The sequence below is a fragment of the Sphaerodactylus townsendi genome, linkage group LG06, assembly GCF_021028975.2.
Source record: "Sphaerodactylus townsendi isolate TG3544 linkage group LG06, MPM_Stown_v2.3, whole genome shotgun sequence".
NCBI classification, from domain to species: Eukaryota; Metazoa; Chordata; class Lepidosauria; order Squamata; family Sphaerodactylidae; genus Sphaerodactylus; species Sphaerodactylus townsendi.
In genome coordinates this window covers 64,271,323-64,291,282 of record NC_059430.1, presented here as the reverse complement: position 1 = coordinate 64,291,282, position 19,960 = coordinate 64,271,323, and positions in this window count along the sequence as shown.

Genomic DNA, 19,960 nt, shown 5'->3' with positions numbered 1-19,960 from the left:
TCTTCAATGTAAAGCTGGCAAACATTTCAGTGTTTTTATACTTAATTCCTGGTATCAACAATACAAAAATGATCAGATGGTAATTAGAGACACTGAAGAAGGTGGGAGACCAATTGGGCCCTGCAACCTGATCTGCAGCCCCCATGAGTTGGCCTCTACAGATCCCAATTTCTTTTTTTAAAAAGTAATATTCTATCCCTACATATTGTGTAGGTTTTATAGTTTGAAAACATATGGATAATGGTTTCAGAAACTTTGTGGGGAAAGGTGCGGCTTGGTGGTAGAGCATCTGCTTTGGATGCCGAAGATTGTTGGTTCAAGTCCTAGCACATTGCCCACTGAAAAGGTGATATGAAAAACCCAAGAGCTGCCAGTAGACAATGCTGACCTTGATAGATCAAAGGTATAACTTAATGTAATGTAACTTTATGTCTTTTATATGTGCTTATGTTTTGGATTTCTAGCAGGAGGCAAAAGAAAGCTTCAGTGGTCTACAAACCTCCTTTCTCCCCATAAATAAATTAATTAATTATCCAGGTTGCCAAGTTTAGCCTTTCTTGGCAGAAAATTTGGAATTATTTGTTACAAAATTCAATAAAGTATATGGAATATAGAAGATAGCTTTCTGAATACCCATACTGATAATTAATGGCACTAGACCAGGGATTGGCAACCTTTACCACCCAAAGAGCCACTGGGACCCATTTTCCACAGCCCTGAAGATCTACCGAGTCGGAGAGGTGGCTCCATACGGAGCTGCCTCCGGTTTGGGCCCTCCGCTCACTTTTCCTTCCAGTACTGGGAGGCAGAGGCGCCGGGCAGAGGGGGGATGACAGTGTGGGGATGGCAAAGGGGGGTTGGTGGCTGCTCTGGAGGGACATGTCCATGCTACCCTCTGACCTCCAGGCCACGCGGAGCCACAGTATAAAGCTGAAAGAGCTGCATGCAGCTCCGGAGCCACGGGTTGCAGACCCCTGCACTAGACAATGTCAAACATGTCACACTAATATGTTGATGCTTGGTGTTTTGTCCCAACCAAGATGCTTATATAGTACATTTTTATTCTGCTAGTCTTCTGAGGAGTTCAGGGTGACATGCATACCCCATTTTTGTCTTTAACAATCCTGGAAAGGGTGTTAGGTTGAGGAAGTATGATTGGCCCAAGGTTACCCAGAAACATAACAATGTGGGGTTTTGAACCCACATCCCCAGAGCCTAGTCCACCAGTCTATTCCACACTGACTCTCTGAGAGCTTGCAGAGAATCTTCTGTCCCACTGAGAACCACTGTCTATTTCAGTAGAAAGAGAACAGTCTGAAAATGAAGATTTATCATCAGACATAAGCATTGAAAGTGCAGATCCTTTCTCCTGTCTCAAATTGTGGCACCACCCACCCACCTCCCATACAAAACTTGATATTTTGGTAAGACATTTGCTTGTACTGGTTCTTATGCAATGTGCTATACACAGTGTATTTACAACTTGTGCTAAACACAATACAGTAATCTTTGGCCTCACTTGTGTTACTTAAAAAGGAGCAAAGGCTCTTGGAGTTCAGGCAATATGTTGAAACAAGCTGTGACTGAAATACTGCAGACAAACTAAGCCCCAAGAGCGCATTGAAATAAATTGTTTGAGACAATACGATTCCTATGGTAAAGCCAGTGAAATAATATGAATTACTGCAAGGATAAATTTGCCTCAGTGTGTAGCAATAATCCTCAACTCCAAACAAGCTTTCAAGCTTCCTAAATCCCTGGCACTGATAGGGTAGGTTCTAATCCAGGAAATATTGTAGAAATCGATGATCTAACGTCATAGTACAGATTCTTTCCTCCCAAGCTTGCTTTGGTAAAGTCAAAGCCTAGAGGGCATGAATAAATACAGAGATAAAATAGGCAGGTACAAAAGATACTTGGTCTTAATTTAGGAAAGAATTACCTTCAATTAATTAAATGATGAAAATCAACAGGAATGAAGTTTTTAAAAACTTGGACTTTGATCAGAACAAAAGAATCCATCAAATGATACAAAGATATATTTAAAATTAATTGCCATGAACTTTCATTGCCTTGCAAAGCTATTATTTTGTGAGAATGTAGCTCAAAATAGTAACATATCATCAGACTGAAGCTTAGCTATAGCTGGTTTAAATGTTTCATTTTCACCTTCAATAATTCACAGTAATATTTGCAATGTGTTCTTTGCTCTTTTACTGGTTGCATAGGCTGATTTTAGAAACTTGCCATTGAAAACAGTTGGGCAATTCCAGCTAATTATATTCAAGATGAGGAGATCAAACAGCAAACACTTCAACACAAAGTAGAGGCACTGAATTTATAGCTAATTTGGCACACTATTTCTAGAATAACTCTTGGCTAGTAAGCTTTTGTAGGGAAACGACTATGGATCAAGATTTCTTTCCTAAGGCAAATCATGGTTACTTGGCTACTCATCCTCCCTAGTGTCTGTTTTGGCCACCATTGCAGCCATGCTGCAGCTGGGACTTCCAGCTTTTGCAGCAGTGGAGCTGGGGAGCTCTCAGATGCCCACATATCAGGCTCTCCGCTTGCGCATTTCCCTTTGGTCTAGCTACTGGCATGTGCAAGGAATTCTTTTATTTTTGATTTAGGCATTAATTTTAAAAAAATGTGTACATAATTAGAGCAGCTAGTTTTGGGGTCTGGTTTCCTAAATGCAAATTCTTTGAACCAGAGAATGAATTCTCACACTTTACACAATTGACTTTTACAAGTTAAACAAATTTTGGAACTAATTCACTGCCACTAGTTGACCTTATGATTGTCAGTTTAATAGAATATATAGGGGTATCAAATGACACAGAAGGGGTATCAAAGCACAGATGATGCATATGTGTGTGTAAAGGAAAAGATTACTATTTTGAACTAACTGTAATGGTAAATATAATTGACTGTCAAATGAATCACTGTCCTTAATTTGCATTATGTTCCTTATACTGAACAAGATCACTGGTCTTTTAAAGCCAGCATTGTCAATGCTGACTGGCAGTGGCTCCCCATGGTTTCAGATAGGGGTCTTTCGCATCAACTAGAACCTAACTGGAGTTGCCAGAGATTAAATGTAGGAGGTGTTTCACTACTGGACTGTCTTAGATAATACTTCCTATACTGGATTTTCCTTTCTTCTAATTTCATCTCAAGCAATAAAAAACATGCATAGAAGCTTTTATACAGAAGAAAAATGAAGAAAGCACAAAATGAATTGTACAGCCAGATCCTTGTAGACCAAAGAAGCAAAACACAATGGTCAAGATATAAAAAGTCACTGAACTCCTTCAGCACGTCCAAAGAGCAATCAGTCTTTTAACTCTTCCACAGCAAATCCACAAGTCACATTGCAAACTACTTTTAATACCAAGGTGACTTTCAAAAGCAGTATGGAGTATAGCATTGAAAAGTACTATTAAAAGCAATTTTTTTTAAAAAAAGTTGTCACTTTTATGCTTGAAGTAACTCTTTGGCTCCTGGACTACAAAGTCTGACAATGACAGTCACTAATTAGTTCTTAAAACTACTGTCAGCTTGTGGTTGACAACTTCTCAATCTTCTTTAATGACAGTTGCATAGCAGGAAGCATCACATGAGGGTGAATGTCAAGTCTAAGAAAGGCTCTTGAGGTTTTTTAAAAGTAACATTTACAGTGCATTGATATTTTTAGACAATTACGGTTAAATAAAAAGATCGCATGTGTTATGTTTCTCTTACTGACACTCTACAAAGTGTTTGCTTTTTCTGATGGAATTTCTACTTAAAATATTTTGTTGCAAATATGGACAACCTCATGGTAGCTATTATCATTTTTTAAGGAGAAAAAGAAGGAATGCTGAATTAGCTATTGCTTCAGTCGCCAGATAGTAATACTAGAAACCTTGTCCCCTACCAAGTTGACAATTTGAATAAACCACACCTAGAAAAATTTGTTGTTAATTTTTGCACAGTCTCTGTGTAATGCAAACACCTTCTCCAGCACTGAGTTTGATGCACATAGGGGCAAAAAATCCAAACTTCCCATGCACGTTTCAGGGGTCAGTGCTATCAGTCACAGACCAGGAAAGGGATTTGGGTGTCTTAGTTGATAGTTCCATGGGAATGTCAACTCAGTGCATGGCAGCTGTGGAAAAGGCAAACTCTATGCTGGGGATAATTAGGAAAGGAATTGATAATAAAACTGCAAAGATTGTTATGCCCTTATAGAAAGCAGTGGTGCGACCGCACTTGGAGTATTGTGTTCAGTTCTGGTTGCCACGTCTCAAAAAGGATATTGAAGAGATAGAAAAAGTGCAGAGAAGGGCAACGAGGATGATTGAGGGATTGGAGCACCTTCCTTATGAAGAGAGGCTGAAGCGTTTAGAACTCTTTAGTTTGGAGAGGAGACGTCTGAGGGGGGATATGATTGAAGTCTATAAAATTATGCATGGGGTAGAAAATGTTGGCAGAGAGAAATTTTTCTCTCTTTCTCACAATACTAGAACCAGGGGGCATGCTAATCAGATTTGCAGATGACACCACAATAGGAGATCTAGATATACTCCGGAGAACAGGGGCAGGCTTCAAAATGATTAGAGAGCTGGGCTAAAACAAACAAAATGAATTTCAGCAGAGATAAATGCAAGATACTATGCTTCGGCAGAAAAAAATGAAATGCACAGATATAGGATGGGTGACACCTGGCCTGACAACATTACATGTGATAGCGATCTGAACATAGGAACATAGTAACAAGCCAGCTGGATCAGACCAGAGTCTATCTAGTCCAGCTCTTTGCTACTCGCAGTGGTCCACCAGGTGCCTTTGGGATCTCACATGCAGGATGTGAAAGCAGTGGCCTTCTGCTGCTGCTGCTCCTGAGCACCTGGTCTGCTAAAGCATTTGCAATCTGAGATCAAGGAGGATCAAGATTGGTAGCCATAGGTTGACTTCTCCATAAAACTGTCCAAGCCCTTTTTAAAGCTATCCAGGTGGTGGCCATCACCACCTCCTGTGGCAGCATATTCCAAACACCAATCACACATTGCGTGAAAAAAATGTTTCCTTTTATTAGTCCTTATTCTTCCCCCAAACATTTTCAATGTATGCCAAGAAAGCCAATGCAATTTTGGGCTATATCAATAGGAGTATAGTGTCTAGATCGAGGCATGTAATTGTACCTCTCTATTATGCATTGGTTAGACCTCACCTGGAATATTGTGTACAGTTATGGTGTACAGTTAGGGGGAACCCAATTCAAGAAGGATATTTAAAGCTGGAATGGGTCCAGAAGAGGGCAACCAAAATGGTAAAAGGTCTGGAGTCCATGCCCTACAAGTAGACACTTTGGGAACTGGGTATGTTTTGTTTGGTGAAAAGGAGGTTAAGAGGTGACATGATAGCCATGTTTAGATATTTGAAGGGATGTCATGTTGGTGAGGGAGCAAGCTTGTTTTCTGCTGATCCAGAGACTAGGACCAGGAGTAACGGGTTCAAGGTGAAGGAAAAGAGATTCCTCCTAAACATTAGGAACATTAGCCTAACTTTTATCTTCCTCCCATCTTCAGGTATATTTATTATTTATTTACTTCCTTTTATACACCACCTTTATCCACAACAGGGACCAAAGCAGCTTATATTATTCTCCTCTCCACCTTTTTATCCACACAACTACTCTGTGAGTTAGGTTAGGCTGAAAGTAAGTGACTGGCCAGTGTGATGTACTGACTAAGAGTGGAAGACATTAATCTGGAGAACCAGATTTGATTTCTTTCCACATGAGCAGTGGACTCTAATCTGGTAAACCAGGTTTGTACACCATTCCTACACATGAAGCCTGCTGGGTGACCTTGGGCTAGTTACAGTTCTCTCAGAACTCTCTCAGTCTCACCAACCTCACAAGGTGTCTGTTGTGGGGAGAAGGGAAAGTGTTTGTAAACTTGCCAGGTGACCTTGGGCATGTCAAAGTCTGCTGAGAGCTCTCTTAGCCCAAACAGTTGGAAGTGAAGGACTGTGTGCTATCTCTTAACCTTAGACTTCAGACTTGAGTAGAGAGGCAGAGGGATAGAAGAATCAAGGAACTGGACATCCTTTCTCAACTGCTCTGATACTATCCCTTTGATGTGTAGACTGATGCTCTCAGGGATACTTCTTTCCTTCCTGTTTCTTTTCACGCTTCCCCTCTCATGCACACTTCTCCATTTTAAAACCATAAGGGCAGGTTGCAGGTTTTGTATCTCCCTCCATCATAGTTAGTTAGATGAGGAAACTATATTTACCCTATCAAGAAATAGAACTTCTACAATAACCATAGAATATTTGTTTGAATAGACAAAGGGTATGAGTTATTTTTCACATAAGGAGATTAGAAGAAGAGTTTTGGATTTATATCCCCACTTTTTCTCCTGTAGGAGACTCAAAGGGGTTTACAATCTCCTTTCCCTTTCCCTCTCACAACAAACACCCTGTGAGGTGGGTGAGGCTGAGAGAGCTCCGAAAAGCTGTGACTAGTCCAAGGTCACCCAGCTGCCATGTGTTGGAGTGCACAGGTTAATCTGAATTCCCCTGAATTCCCCAGATAAGCCTCCACAACTCAAGCGGCAGAGTGGGGAATCAAATCTGGTTCCTCCAGATTAGAATGCACCTGCTGTTAACCACTATGCCACTGCTGCTCTGCTGCACACACTAAATGCCTTGTGCACTCTGCTAAATTATCCAAGATAGACTCTAACTGATTCTTGAGGGGCCAATATTCTTGAATTCCAATACTGCCCACCTCTATGGCATTACATTCAGCTGATGCCTCTCCCATCCCCAAACCCAGCTCTCCTCAGACTCTACCACAAAACTGTTACCCAAAATGGTGGGGTCTACCCCTATTATAGTGGGAAATTAGTGATGGGCAGACCTAGCATAATGAGAAGATGCATCAGCTTGAAGTCTTAGTGCAAATGTCTACAGAGATTGGCTTTCACAAATAATCTGCAGGAGAAGGGAGTAAAAATTTAAAAATTTTATTAGAAAAAGTAAAATAATAAAAATTCAAACATACTAATGGTCCAAGCACACAGAGAATTCACACAGATCTAGGACTACAGATAGTGTTTAGAGAATAGGTTTGGAAAAGTGAGGGAATTGGGGGGAATAAAGGTGATTACCTGATCTAGAAGAGTATTGGTCCTATGATTGGCCTCGGTGCAGCAAAGATGGCACCCGGAGCAGACGTAGTGGTTTGGGTCTCTGACAACTAGAAAACTCTAGGACTTAGAACTTGTGGGGGCAGAGGAGGAACTTATTGCTACTTTCCACTACCCTCATATTACATCGCAATGTATCTTGGCACTCGCAGTGTATCTTGGCAGAATTAGAATGGCAATCAATCATCCCACTTGCACGGAGAGTGGTGTTGGTCGGTCCCTGCTCCAGTTGCAGTCGGCTCCAAACGGCGAACTGAGAAACCTGAGTGGTTTGGAGAGGGGACTGATGCAGGAGCCCCTGGACCTGCAGATTGGGATGGGGGTCGGTGGCAGCAATGCCTCAACAGCGTTTGATGGCGTTTGACTGTGGCCATGGCTGGGAGCCTGAGGTGAGGACGAAGGCTGGTGAGAGAAGAACCCAGAGGACATTGGTGAACATCCGAGAACCCCAAAGACGGTTAGAAAGCTCACCTGCCCAAAGAAACGTTTGAGTGTTTCCCACTCAAAACATACATGAGGGGAAGTGGGCATTTCCAATACGAACATGGTGGCGGCGGTGGCTCCCTGCAAGACTGAGAACACAGTGGCGGCCTTGGGCAGGAACATCGGCCTCACAAACTGCAACAGGTTGAGGGCCATTGCCCCAAGAAGTTAAGTGGGGGTTGGCATTGTTTGGGGCTTTGCTTTGGAGGCTGGTGGTGTTAATATTTTTGGTGTTTTCATTAAGCTTTGGCAGGATATTAACGCATTTTAGTTTAGTGTAGTTAGTGTAGTAGTTGACCTTCTGGATGTAATGGACATTGGGCTGCTATAAATGGGGTTGAAATGTATACACTAAACTGGCTCTGAGAGAGTAGATAGTTTCAATGACTTGGGGTAAAGCACTGCAGAAGAAATTCAGTGAGCAAGTGGCTTGGGGTGATATGAAAAGTTTGATTGGTTTTATTCTTGTGCACATGAAAGTAGAATGTTTATTGCAAAGCTGATTTTATTACCTTCACAACCTCTCTGTGCCTTTACTGATGAACAGTTTTTGGAGCACACTTCTACATTGAATGAACTTCTTATAAGAGGCTCAGAACTAAGCCGCGGTAATGATCCTGCTATATCCCACTAGACTTGTTTTTGTCTGACAAGCTAATTCCTGGACATTGAGAACAGCAGCTGTTATTGAATACAAAGATGCTAGAGACCATAAATGAAAGTTCTGAAAAAGGTCCTTTGGCAACCCAGTTAACCACCCTGATGCCTCAGTAACTGCTTCAGGAGGTTAAATATAACCTAGTGTGTTCACAGTAATTAGGACAGGACACACTGGCAACATATTGTGTTGAATTGGTGCCTTCACCTTGAATTGGCCTAGTTAACAGTCACCATGTTTGAACAAAATGGATTTCAGACTCTGAATCTGTGTAGTTTTCCATCAGAAATTATGACTTTTGATCCTAATTTAGGGGATTGCTCTAATGGCTTTTGGAAAATTTTGATCCTAATTTAAGGGAATGTTCTAATAGCTTTAGGAAAATTTATGGATTATGCTCAAGGAGTCCAGAAACTGGAATGCATATTTCAATATTAAGTTGGTCAACTGCATTAAAATACACAACTGTTGAAATGCCATGAGAATCTGGTTATGCAGGACAAGGTTCCACATATTAGTGTGAACAGAATTCCCTATCATTAGCATGCACAATCATGCTATACAAGAGTACACTTGCTGACCAAGCATAAATACTGACCAAGCATAAATACTGACAAACACAAACCTGACAAACACCTGCAACTCTGATGAACAAAATGAGGAGAAATTGCACCACCATATTGCTTTGAGTTACTGAGAAGATGCTATGGGTATGGGGCTTTTCAGTTTCCTGAATGCTGAAGTAAACAATCAGGGACAATCCTCCTCCCACTCAGTTTCATAAGGTATTTTACCCAACCAGAGAGCAGAGTTGCCTCAGCCAATCAGGTGGCTTCTTTGTTCCTAGGTCTCTTTCTGGTTGTAAACAAGAATGCCTCCTGACAGACTAAATTTCTCTTTGAAGACCACCTTCTTTGCATTTCCCACTTTGATTGAGACAGCTGTGGGCACTCCCTGATTTAGCCTATTGGTGCTAAACACCAAACATTAATTTCAAGTACTTTACCCATCAACTTGAACATCACTACTCATGCTGATCAATTCTCCCTTCTCTTTCCCTGGAAATGCAAGCTTCCCTTTTGTTTTTGGCAGTTAAGGGTTGCTCTGCATAACCCTGAGGGCCCCTCTCTCTTTGTAAGAAACCCCCTTGCCCAACACTCAGTGTTCAATAAATCTGGGCATCTCTCTGTCTGTAGATATTGTCCCCAATTGGTTGTTTCTTCTCCTGCCAGAGCTCGCACAGGTTGCTCAGCTCTGTTCATCGGGCCATTCCGCTCCAAGATCCGATGACTATAGCCTATATTCTCCAACTCCTCTGCTATTCCCAACCTATCCCCTCAACTCTTGAAACATCCTAGGACTGTGTGTGTTCTGCTGCTTTGATTATTGTGTGCTTGTATCTTTATTATTTTTCCCTTACTAAAATTGTAAAACTTTACCTCACTCTCCTGTGGATTTCTTTAAAAAGCAGCCTTCTGTATACACGGGCAACAAAGAGTATGAACTTTCTCAGCCCCCCACCCCCCTAAGCCAAAAGTCTGCTGTTGATAATTTCCCAACCTAAAAGGGATAGACTCCCATCATTTCAGGTAACATAGCAGTTTGTGCATGTATCCTGTACTAGGAATTGGTTTAGAATGCTGTAAACTCATGTTATGCTGCAAACTCATGTTTTATCTGTTCATACTTATGTATTCCAAAGTATATATTCCACATACATTTTTCGCATGTATTCAAATGTGGTGTGTCTTACTCAGTTTGAAGTTGGCAATTTGTTTTAGTTGCATATTATGCAGTAATACCTTTTAATAAAATACTTAATTGGTATTGGTAACACTTTGTAGTCTGTGACTTCCTATGGACTGAATTAACATTCTGTAGCACAACACCTATTGTGTGCACCTTCTTAAATTTGTTTTGTATCTGCTGCTGTTCCAGTGATCTGGATCACATGGGTCCCTTCCTGCAGTATTTTGCATCAATGAAAGGAAGTCTGTGTCAGAAGGAAGCACAGTTATGTAATCTTGAAAATCAATGTGGGTCTTTCCCATGTGCTGCTTTTTCTATATGCCTGTTTAGTTGACATGCTTTTATTTTTAACTTGGCAGGGGCAGAGCAGCCAAAGAAAGTTACAGAAGTACAGAATAGGACATAGTTTGTGTCACTTATGCTAGACCAGGCAGCATTACATTTGCACAGATCTTAAACCACAGAGGTTTCTGGCTTAATCTATGTACCGTATATACTCGCGCATAAGCCGAGTTTTTCAGCCCATTTTCCGGGCTGAAAAATGCCCCCCTCGGCTTATACGCAAGTCACGGAGGCTGCCCAGCTGGATCTCCCCTCTTCCCCTCTTCCCCAGCCATCCCAGCAACCTCCGTGCAAGAGAGGAGCCCAAGCCATGCCTTGAGCCCTTGTGTGTGTGTGTGTGTGGGGGGGGGGGAGGGCAGTATCCAAATCCAATAAACTAAACTAACTCAGCTGCTGCATTTTCCACCCTCGGCTTTTATGCGAGTCAATAAGTTTCCCCAGGTTTTGGTGGTAAATTATAGGTGCCTCGGCTTATACATGGGTCACTTATAGACAAGTATATACGGTATATATAACCGATACAACCCACTGGCTTTTTCAGTGGTGGCCCTTCACCTGGGGCCTGCACTACTTTCTTCTAGATGCCAAGTCAGATATTTTAATTAAGGGCTGATCTTAAAAACATCACTTTGTTGCCTGTTTTTTAGCCTGAGTAATGTTTAAGATCCATTTTAAACTGCTCCATGTTTTCTATTGTATTGTTGAATGCTGAGTTTTTGTAACTTTTATATTCTCACATGTTCTCATATTCTCATATGTTTTATTTTATATTCTCATATGTTTTATTTTCTAGGCAGATTTTGGCAGGTTCTCTGGAATAGCAGCACATAATATTTTCAAATAAATAAACAATCCTATATTTATTATTTGTCTTATTAGTCATCTGTCATCTAATAAGCATATTAGTATAGTATATGCTTTACTTTAGGCTGTACTGAATCAGTTTTGATCCAGCTGGACAGACAGTTTGCCTTCCTTTTCTCTTTATCTGTATATTTTCAGCCACACCCACTTCATGCCTGCTTCATGGGTCAAATCCCTACTACCATCTTAGCCAGGTTTCAGAACACAAACTAACCAGGTTTGAGGGACGACCTCCCCATGGCTTGTGTGGCAGATTCCGTTTCTGGTGCTCGTTCTCCCCATTAAGTCGCGTTCCGGCAGGACCTGGTTGCAAGTGGCATAGACCCCATTAACACAGTTCAGAGCTGATCCGAGGGGAGGGATAAGGGTTGAAATCCTGACTTGTTTCCCGCCCTGGAGTGTGATGCAGAATTCGGGCAACCAATCAGCGCTGCGATGTGTGCGTAGCCTTTCCTTGGTTTCGTTTTCACTTTTGCAATCGGCCAGCAGAAGGGAACGCAAAAATTAAGTCAAACGTGTAACTTTGATGCACAGGTAAAGATTAACTGTTTGCATAGTTAAACAGTTAAACATTAAACTTTTACACGCTGGTTTTTTGATCACACCCCTACAATGTACGTTTCTGCAGTGGGAAAAGGTCCCGCCCCATCAAGGCACGCCAACAAATCAGGGGAGATCGACGAAGCGAGTTCGCCTGGTAGTGGGGATTGCTAAGAGTTCTGCAACCGGGTGTGTCTGCTGTGTGCTGGCTGCAGTGGGGAGGGAGAAACTCCAATGAAGAGGACACAGTTTCACAACAAACAGGTTTGGATCTGCGTGCAAATTTCAAGTGGGGATTCGACCATGAACTGCCTTTTACTTATGAGTAGAGATGCCAGCCTCTACATGAGATCTGGGGATCCCCTGGAACTAAACCTCATCTCCAGACGACAGAGATCACTGCACCTGGAGAAAATGGATGCTTTGGAAGGTGGACTCTATGGCATTGTACCACTGAGATCCTTGACTTCCCCAAGCAAGTCATATTTGGATCAGTGGTCATTTTCCCACTTACCGTCTGCTGCGCACTACTCTACCATAGTAGCGTGGGGTCCCCCGGCACTCCCCACTACAGGGGTGGCGACAACGCAGCCACCCTGATGCTGCCGCTCTCCTGCCCCCTCAGCGTGCGTCATTCCTGGCGCTCCTCAAAACAGCGCCTTTTGAGGACTGCACGGGGTCATAGGGAAGCCCGGGAGCGCACCAGAAATGACGCGCGCTGAGAGTAGCGCGCAGCAAAGGGTGGTCATGGTAAGTGGGGAAACGACCAGTAACTGCTAGTAATTTGGCTAAAAGCTCTTCAATTGCTCTGGAAGTAGCAAACTCCTCTTGTCCTTTTCCTGTCCTTTGGCTGGTTTCCAGAACAACAGGAGGAGTGGGGAGAGGTATATTGAAAGACAAAAAAGAAAGCTCTCTGAAACTTTCCTGTTTGAATAATAACTGTAATGCATTTTGCATTGCGTTGTTGCTAGGTTGCCACAGTCCTAATGTAGATTGTAGCAGCCTATAGAGAGAGGAGGGTGGAAGTGGGGCAGGAAGTTAGAGTGGACAATACAATTTCAGGTTAGGGACAGCACTGCTCTTCTGGCCAATCACAGGTGTTTTTGAAACCTAACTTAAAAAAATGTTTCTGTGCATGGTCAAAGAACATGAAAAGGAGGTCTGATTCCAGCAGACACTATTCTATTCAAGATTTAAGAGAGTTCAGTGCAAAGCTTGACTTTAGCTTCTGCTCTTCCCTCTGAGTTTCTGCCTGTGCTTTGACTCCTGCATCCCTTGGTTTACTGCCTGCCTGCATTGGCTTCTTGCTGTCTGGAGAAGAAGATGCCAAATGATTTGAAATGATTCATTTATTTTAAAATAATGTGGGGTTTTTTCTTGTGAAGTATACCTATTTCACATTTTAGTCTTTGTCGGTGGTGGGGGCTTCAGTGCGTAGTGAAGCCTAAAGGCCTTTCAATTGTCTTGAGTTTGTGTGTGGTTTGTGGAAAGTATGTCAGGTTGAGTCAGTATACTGTAGTGATTAGAATGCTGTGATAGGACTTGACAACCCAGATTTGAATTCACACTGTGTGGCTTTGAACGAGTTTATTTCTCCCTTTCTCTCTCTGCCTACCCTACATGGTTGTTATGAGGATAAAATGGAGGAAGGGAAAGAACCATGTGTGCTGGCCTGAACTCCAGAGAGTGTTCAAGGTTTTAAAAATCCCCTTAAAATTGTGATGATATAGTATCAGTATTTTCACTGACTGGTGTCTTCCATGCATTATGGGGGGATTGGGAATGGCATCATGATTGTCTGGTTGCAGAGCTGCCAGGAATGCAGTCTGAGTTTCTGTCAGTGGTGTTACACTGTGGTTTCTGTGGCTATTATTTGTTGTGCATGAAACTGAAGGCATGCTAATATGGTCATCAGCCTTGTTGGAACAGCTGCCTGTCTGCCAGAACCATAGGCTCATTCTCCCCCCATTTCTCCACAGTGAAATGTTTCCAATAACCTTAATATATAACACATAAGAATAACGAAAGGCATTCTCCTTTTCCTTCTGAATTAAGAATTATGCTGTGAGCAATATGTAAGTACTTGTAAAGATATTAATAAGGAACTAGATTGTTATACAACAGAAAACTCATCAGATATGAAGAACAGTCACAGATTTTAATATGAAATCCTTTTGCCCGCATATACATAATTTGATTTGGGTTTAGTGAAGAGCACTGAATTATCATACTAGATTGCTTTCTTTCAGAACAAAGTGTAATCCATGGATTTTCTAGTGACGTTATTTGTGCAATTAGAAAGCGTACGGTGGAAGTCAAGGTATTAAATTCCAGTAAATTTCAGCAGTTGGATACCTACTGGCACTAAATCCCAAAAGATTCAGTGACATATTTAAACTAATCCATGATTAAAAGGGTGATTAATTTGCTGGTATGAAACAACCCATTGCATTAAAAGTTCAGCAGGGTTTTTTTTGCTGTGTTATTTTTTTGTAAAAACGTACACTGTTTTCTCAGAACAGGCAAAGTAATTACTTAATATAGAAGTCAACATCAAGTTCATTCATAGTCATAAGGATAACTTTCAGGCAAGCTGAATTTAGCCCTACTCAGAGGTGGTTGCAGGGAAGGGGGGAGGAATTCCCTGCTTTGCTCTCATTACTACTGGAAAAGCAGTGGCTCAGTAGCAATGAATCTTCTGCATGGAAATTTCCTCTGTGCTTTCCATTCATGCTTGCCCACCTCAGGCAGCCTTATTGTTTTAAAAATATTTCTAGTAGGTATATGGCTAAAGTATTATGACATTTTATATCTATATATCTCCTACTGATCTTTTTTTAAAGCCACAAGCCTGCAGGAGGAGGGGTGGAAGGGCAGAAGGCAGGGGAAATGGGAAAGATCATGAAGAAGTTGATTTGCAAAGCTGCAGAGGCACAAAATGGGTAATTGAGAATAACGTGAGGAAGCCCTGGCCTGCATGGAGGGTGGGGGAGGCAGTGAGATTTAGATGCAGGATGTGAAGCAAGTGTTATGTGTAGAAGTAACCAGCATAATGTTTGCACTGTCATTTCCCAGATCCATGGAGACTTGTGAAACAGAGGTGGGGGCAGGATAGCTCTTTCTGCTGCCATTTCCCAAGTTTGTGAGGACCTGGGAAATGGTGGTAGGGAGAGCTTCAACTGAATGCTTGATTCCAGTCCATAATTCAGTTGAAGCTCTGCTCCCCCACTGTCACCCATGTTTCCAGCATGAACTTCAGCATTCTATTGAAGGTCTCCCCCTATTGTTATCCAAGTCTCAAGAATGGTCTCCAGTTCTCTCTCCCTGAATCCTGCCTGGATTTCCTCCTTCCCAGAGTTCTATGGTTTAGTTGCAACTTCTGTTCTGTCAAGTTTCCTTTCATTCAGTATTTTGTTTACTGGTAACGTGCCCACCAAATTATTAAGGTGCCACACCAAAATATTATCTTCAAGTACTTATAATAGATTTCACTTACTATTCAAAACTTTGTTTTCTCCGTAGTTATGAGAGTTCCGAAAAACCTTGGCTGTTTCTGCTGTTTTGCTGCAGTGATAACTTCTCTCTCCCCACAGCTGTTTCTTGTCACTTTGTTTGCTGCACCAGCTTTCAGGTGCTCCAGTCGTAGGTAAATTAAGGTCCAAGTAAGTATTTTTCAGTTAGCACTTCCATAAAGATCAGAAAGACTCTGTTTTCTTTGTTTTCTTCATCTCCAAGATGTAGTTCTTATGCTGAGTTGGTCATTATGGCGCTGTCTTACTCAGGAGGCACCTGCTGAACTTGTCTTCCCCTGTTGTTTGAGTTGGTGAGTTCACTTTCACCTGAGTGACTCCCACCAGTCTTGCACTGAGTTCCTCTTCTCCAAGGGGTGAAGTTTAGTCCCCTGAAAATCTGGGGGTTGTTGGGGTTAGGCAGCAGCTCTCCGGAGCTAACTCAAGAGAGCTGTGACAGTCACCATGATCATCTGGAAGTCCTCCTTTTTCCTAATGTCTTGAAGGGTAGAGACTTGCACCTCAAGCTGCTGGACCTGCTCTTCTAAGAGATCAACCAACTTACACTTGCTGCAGGTGTAGTTACACACATCCTCCGACAAAAAAAAACCATCCCACAGCTGCTATATTATTTATATTATATTATTTATATTTATATTATTTATTTTTTATTATATTAATTTTTGTTTATTGTTTATTAAAGTTTTAACTTTAAATATATGCTAATGGATTCTGAACTGGTGGAAACCAAGAAGAAAAATAGATCTTGGGGTTGTAGTGGAAAGCTTGATGAAAATGCCAGCAGCATGGCAATGGTGAAAAAGGCAAATTCCATATGAAGAATTATTAGATAGGGATTGAAAATAAAATGGCCAATATTGCAATGGGTTTATATCGACTTATAGTAGAGCCTCATCTTGAACGCTATGTCTAGTTCTGGATGTTATTTTTTAAATCAGATGCTGCAGTGCTGGAAAAAGTAGAGAAGACAACCAGAATAGAGCAACTTTCCTATAAGGAATAGCTAAGGACTACCCCCCACCCCCATGGTCATCTTGACACATGGGTCTGCTGGGAAGTTGCCTGGGGGCCCCAAATGCATAGGGGCCACATGCTAATCTATGTTGTAGTAGTGCACTGCTGACCCAGCAGCACCGTGGTAGAACGTTGGGACGCCAACGGACCTACGGCCTTCTGGTCGCACCGCACCCTTACTCCTCATCCCCCTATGAGTCACGGGTCATGAACTGTCTGGCTCAGTCACCGGGCGCAGGGACAATGGTCTTGCCCCCAGGTGAGGATTAGGCTCAGACGCTTACGCTCCTCTCCGCACGTAGCCAGGTGAGATCATGCATCACATGATGATCTCCCGACCTCCCGCCTCCCGCTCTCCTGGAACTCCCCCCGGTCCTCCCTCCTACACGCCCCCGATAGAATAACAATAAAAGGTGCCAGGAACCAGCACGCGGGAGACTCGCTAGGAACACGGACCTCCGGGCTCCCGCTGCTGGCGATCTCCACCAGATGTTATCTCCGCGTCTCGTCTCGTTCTTACGCTGACCACGTGGGTCGACTACAAGCTGGTGCCGAAACCCGGGAATCCTCGAACCTCCACCCTGCTCACCGTCGCCTGGGAAAGGGCAGCGATACCGAAGTCCGCTGGATCGGCGCATCCAGGGACCACCGTTTCGGTATCGCCTCGTCCTCTGGATCGGGCGATCCAGAGACACGCCAGTCCTAGGACACTCTCTCGTCCGGACGGAACACCGGTGAGTATTGGAGCTTGCAAAAGCAGGGCTTATGACAAGCACGTTGACGAACTGGAAGCGTTAGCGAAATGCGGGAAGGTCCCCGTAAAGAGGAGGGAGCGGCGCAAAGTGGTTGAGGAGATTGAAGCTCAGTGTCGATGGTACCCAGAGGGGGGACATGGAATCTTAAGGACTGGGAAAACATCGGGCGCACTCTTCGCACAGAGCCTCGCAGCGCCCGATGTCACTGCTAGTGACGTGGAGAGAGTGTTATGTCGCCATCAGCGTGCAGACGTATGGCTCCCTTGCTGTAGGCCGCCCTCCTTTCGATCTTTCACCTTCAATTTCAACCCCGGAATTTTCTCTATCCACTAAATTGGACGCCTGTCCTCCTTCTGCCCCTTGCTCCTCCGCCCATTTCAAACTCTCCCGCTGCTCAGCGCCTCCTGTTCGCCTTCATTTTCTGAAGCCACTGCACCTCCGCCAGCGCCATCGTAATGGCGCTGGTTTCAAAACTCGCGAGAACGTATTAGCCACGATCTGCAGAAGAAAGAAACCCTGACGGAAGACGATGCCGATATTCTTGCATTGTGCCCCCGGCCCATTTCACAGATACCGAGGGGGAGGGTGGCGTCATTCGGCGGGTTGTCGAGTACCGCCCTGCTATAACATCCTCACTGAGCTCCGCGAAAGCGATGCGGGACGTGAGGAGTCACTAGCCCCTACGCGGAGAGGCATGCTGGAGGCTATCGCGAGGAACCACCTAATGGTTCCGGACGACTGGAAGACCACCTTCGCATGCTCCTGAGCCCTGCACAATTTGTGATCTGGGAAAGCGAATTCCGCCAGCAGTGCTTCAACAGGGCAGCCACCTCTGGCGGCCTACACCGGCCACAAGCAGCTTTACGGCTTCGATGCCTTCACCAACCCCAGCGATCAGATTGTCCTGCTCTGTGGCCACCCTTCACGGTCGCCTCTGAATGCGCCTACAAGGCGTTTTTGAAAGTCCCCAATACCGGACAGCCAACCCAAAGTTTTTCTAGCACCCGGCAGAAGCCTCAAGAGCCCTATGCTGAGTTTGTGAACAGGCTCCAGGAGGCCCTCAAGAGGCAGGTTGACAACGAGGAGGCCCAGGGCGAACTCCTTAAGCGCCTTGCCAAGGAGAACGCCTCCGCTGAGTGCCGCAAAGCGATCACAGGCCTAGGAAGGAACCCCGAGCTGGCCGACATGCTCAAAGCTTGCCAGGATATCGGGTCTTTCGCCCATCAAGCCAGCCTTCTAGCCGCCGCCCTCTCCGCTGCCATGAGACAGCCCCCGAGACGAGTGTCTCAATTGCGGCAAGCTAGGACATTTCCGGAGGAATTGTAGGCTGCCCGGGGGGGGGCCTACAACCCTGATGGGAGGAGGGTCTCTCCCCAGAGGGCGAAGACCCCCAGGAAAGCCCAGGGCCGGGCGCTCCCAATGCCCGCTGGGGAGGCCCGCGCCCGGGCATCTCCCCAGCCCGGAACCAAGATCCGCACCTCAAACCCTTCCCCGGAGCTCCCCCATGAGATCTTCGGCTGCTCCAGCTCAGTATAGTGATCCCATCCCCACGGAGACCATTAGGCTGGTCTTGCCAAAAGCTTCCGCCGCTGAACAGGGGTTGTTCATCATCCCAGGGGTCATCGACTCCATGCACCAGGGAGCCATCCACATCCAAGTATGGACAAACATCCCGCAGAAACTGCCAAGTTCACCTGAACACCCTGCCTCTATGCTCTCACTTGAGTCTAATCTAAGTTCAGCTAATCTAAATCTCGTTGCTCGCTCCCCCTCTACGCCTATACTTCCTGCTCTGCTAGCCCCTTCTATTTCCAAAGTCACCATGCCTCCGCCTGTGCCACAGAGTGGCACGCATTTCAAAATCTCTGCAGAGTCCACAATCACTGAACTACAAGCAGCTGTGAGGATCAAATCAGATCTCGTAGCCTCTGAGCCTGTGCAAAGCCCTAAGCTCAAAGCTCCCAGTGGCAGCAAAATCGTCAATACCTCAGAGAGAGCAAGATCTCAAATCAGAGTTGCAATCCTCCTCATTACTTTATGCGCGCTCTGTATGCCTATATATGCTCTGTATGTCTTACCCCCTTTCAAGAGACCCCTAAAATTTTCCCTTCATCAGAGGGATTTGTCCATTGCTTCTAAGCTATGCTCTTATGCTTCAATTAAAGTCTCTCTCCTTTTGATTATGTGTGCCAATGCCTTGAAAGGCTTCACCCATTACAGCACCAACCTTAAACAGGACGCAGCTCGTGCATGCTCCCTAGGAGGCCGATGGGACCTGCTTCAGGCCGCCTCCATCTTAGTTTAAACCCTCAAAACTCTTCTTCAAACCTCTCCTTGAGAACCTCTTCCTTCACCCATCTGAGCCTACACTGCCACATTGGCGTGACGCAAGTTACATATAAAGCCATCACAGATCATTGATCCCAATTGTGACTTCCGAAATTCACTTCTAATTTCCGTAAGGAAACTGTTTCCCTCTCCCCTTCTCTTCTCCTTCTGCTTTTCGACCAGTAAAGGCGGGAGGGCCAATTGGCTGACTGGCCCTCCCTGGATTAAAATCTGGGCCCGTCCTGATACCGCAGCACTGCCAGGACAGGCCCCAGCTTAAAAAGGAGGCTGCCGCACCAAATTCACCCACAAACCAGTCTGGGCGCCTCCAGTGGTGATGGCATTATAGCACCATCATCACTTCTAAGACGCTTGGCCGAGTGGTTTCGGCGGGCGGCCTCTCCCAAAGATAATTCGATCACAAATTTCGCGCCACTCCAGCCTTCCTGCATTAGCCACCAAGGTCACGGTAAGTGCAACTCCCTTGCAAAG